Here is a 3,624-nt window from a genome sequence, read left to right on the forward strand (position 1 = left end):
TTTTTTTACCTTCACAACATTTTGCTGTGAAGTTTCAAGTAAAAAAAGTGGTATCACGGGTCTCACGAAAACAGGTTGGTCTCACGTGATTTCAAAAAAAAATATATATATATATATATATATATAATTTATATATATCGTATCAATATATATATATATATATATTAATGATAAGTTTCGCAGAGAACCCTAAGAAAAGAATCGAATAGCTCATTCAAATCGTTGATTGGGGTATTATAATGGAATCACATTTAAAGAAAATAAATTTACCCCCTTTTATTAAATGAAAAATCAACATGTTGTCAATGTTGCTACACCTATATAAAAAAATCGCTTCACACAAACACAAACCCATCCATGTTTATCTCTCCTTTCCTGAAAAGAAATATATATGGGCCAATCAGCCTATTCAAATTCCAAAGCTTGTAAAATTGCTCTAACAATTTCATGCGTGATGGTAGTAGCATCTGCCGGAAGTTTTTATGATGATATCGACATCACTTTTACAGGTGAACGTGCTAAAATACTCAAAGGTGGTTAGGATCTCACACTTTCTCTCGATCAATACTATGTCTCTGGTTTCTAGTCCAAATACGAGTACCTCTTTGGAAGGTCCGACATGCAACCGAAACTAGCACCTGGCAACTCTACTAGCACAGCCACCACATTCTATGTGAGTATCCACCTCGTCATCCGTAATATTTTCAAATTTAATAATCATGTTTATTAAAGTTGCCAAGTTCAACAAAATCCATATTTTTGTAATGAATCACATCAGTTGTCATTTCAAAGGGCTGGACATGATGACATAGACTATGAGTTCTTGGGCAACTCAACACGAAACCCTTACACAATCCATACCAATGTGTATATATACAAGAGAAAAGAAATAAAGAACAACAGTTCCACCTATGGTTTGATCCTACTGCAGCCTTCCACACCTATACTATTGTACGAAACACTCAAAGAATAATGTAAGTATATATTCAGTTCTCATTTTCTCAAAACTTTCTTTATACTAGGTGGGCTACAAGGACATTTTACAGTGATCATGAAATTCTTTGGTTCATGAAGACTATTGATCTAAATAATCTTTGTTGATGTAGTTTCTTGATAAATAACATACCAGTAAAGGTATTCAAAAACCATGACGCTTCTGGAGTTCCATTTTCCATGACCCAACCCATGARGRTGTATGCCAGCCTCTGGAATGCAGATGATTGGGCAACCCAAGGTGGGAGTATGAAGGCAGACTGGATTAATGCTCCTCTTGTTGCTTCCTATAGGAAATTCAATGTTAATGCCAWTAGAGTCAGTCCCRATTCAAAGACAACAAGCTCTGAATCTGACAACCAGACATGGAGTACTTGAGGACTTGATGCAGCCGGGCGAAATAGAATTAGGTGGGTTCAAAACAAGCACGTGATCAACAGCTACTGCAACGACCATAAACGGTTTCCCAATGGTCTTTGTTTAATGCAAGAAATCTAGATTCCTCTAGACCTGCGTTGGATCTTCATTTTCATATTTAATTTCATCTTTTGATTGTTTTTTAAACTTGCATGGAAATTTTTTAATGTTTGATTCTTGTAGTTGAGTAATATTCGATGCAGATTGTGATTATTTGATTAATACAAAGCTATGGTAATCATTGTTCTTGGACCTCAAAAGTCATTAATTCATGTGATTGAAGTTGCACCAGGCTAAATACTTTTGAGCCGTAGTTATTTTATTTAATTTGTTTTTTCATTATTTCTTTTAAATAAATGCATAATGCAATGGTTTCAGGTAATTGGCAGATTTTTATTGCTACTCCCAATGGTAGAAAAAATGTTTCATGAAGGCCTTGTTGGGGGTGTTAGAATCAATGTTAGCATGACATTCACTCTTATATGTTCGATTGGGTAATAAATCAATATCGACCCATTAAAGTGAGATTTTGTATGTTTGTTTATGACATCATTAAGAAAAGGATACAACCTATGGAAAACAATATTTTCTTTTCTAGGTATTAAGTTAAAGTAATTCTGTCTGTTTTCTTTTCGACAACTTGTACCAAAATCAAATCTATCTTTGGGTTTATTTTCATTTTGGGAAATCAACTTCTGGAAGTTTGTTTTGACAAATACAAGTAAACTTTACAAACAATTTAATTTAGGATCATGATTACCTCTCTAGAGAGTAATTGCTTTGTTAAACTTCCGACGACATCTTTTTGTTGATTTCTTACGGAATAAAAAAAACAAAAAAACTATTGGTTATGACAAATAAATTATTATGCTTGCTTTGTTACAATATGGATTCTAAATTAAATTTGGTATATTTTGGGACAAAAGGCTTACAAAAAAGAAATTAATCTTCTTATGAACGACATTAAACTATTATTGTACGAATAGTGTCGTTTCAAGATTACTAATGATTCACACTCTACATTGCTAATGTCATTGGTCTATTTTAAAAAGAATGTTGTTAAGAAACAACTAGTCTTGTATGAATAGTGTTTTTCCAAGATCACTAAAGACTCACCATCTAATTAAATTGCGAATCTTGTTAGTCTATTTCGAAAATATTGTTTCATGTCCAGTCATATGAAGTCTAACATTTCAGGTCCCTATCCAATTGAATGACAGAGATGTGTGATCCTTCATCATGAAAAACCTTTACTTCTCTCTATAAATTTGTTCCCTTTTCCTCTCACCTCTTCACGCTATCATAACTCTTAAACCTCTCTACTAAGAACTATGAGTTCATATTTCTCATCTTCAAACTCTGACTAGTCTGATCAAATACCAAAATCAATCAAACAGTTCTTAAATCCTTTCGAATCCGGCTTTAATCATTAACCTCAAATATTGAAAATAATGTTGTTGAGCTCTTGCTTGAATGCCAATAAAAGGCGTAAGTTTCTCATGGCAGATCTTGATGAAAAATCATCTTATTCATTAAGCACGGTTGATTTCAGGCAAAGAATTCTTTAAGCATACACAAATCCACAATGAGAGACGATGAACAAGTACTCATGAGATGGGCGATGAGCATAGTTTTGACAACAAATCGCCCATGCCTTAGGCGGAGAGCACCATGAATTCTCCTGTTCATCGCTCATGCCTTGGGAGATGAGCATAGATTTGACAGTATCAAAGTCCAATAAGTTCGACTGTACCCAAACAATCATCATCTAAACCTAATTTTGACGAAAAAATAGGTTCCTATTCACCCAAAAACAAATCGTTTACATGGAATTTCATTAAAACATAAGAATATGGTGAATCAATCAATTTTTTGTCCAAAAAAATAGTCGAACAAAAAGCAGTTCATGGATGAGTAATGTTCTTATGAAAAACCCTAAACATTTCTTGAATCTGGTGCAAATACAAAGATCGTATGGATAAAGGTTAATATATTTGGCTTTGATACCAGTTCTTAGACCCCATATCTACAGCAGATTAAGGTTAAAGCATTGATAAATAAGAGATTGTAGAAGACGACGAATAGAAACCGACCATTTTATTTATTAAGTGAAATGGAAATTATAAAACTCTCTCAATGATCTAATCGACTCTCATGTGATTTCATTTTTAATTGCCTTATAGGAAATACCCTTTTACAGGCGTTTCGAAAAAA

At 33.3% G+C, this 3,624-nt stretch overlaps 1 pseudogene; it reads left to right on the forward strand.

Moving 5' to 3' along the window:
• Window positions 1–391: 391 nt before the first annotated feature.
• Window positions 392–1,501, forward strand: LOC112505222 (annotated as a pseudogene).
• Window positions 1,502–3,624: the final 2,123 nt, after the last annotated feature.

The sequence above is a fragment of the Cynara cardunculus genome, unplaced genomic scaffold, assembly GCF_001531365.2.
Source record: "Cynara cardunculus var. scolymus isolate 2C unplaced genomic scaffold, CcrdV1 Un_Scaffold_9119, whole genome shotgun sequence".
In the NCBI taxonomy this organism is placed as follows: domain Eukaryota; kingdom Viridiplantae; phylum Streptophyta; class Magnoliopsida; order Asterales; family Asteraceae; genus Cynara; species Cynara cardunculus.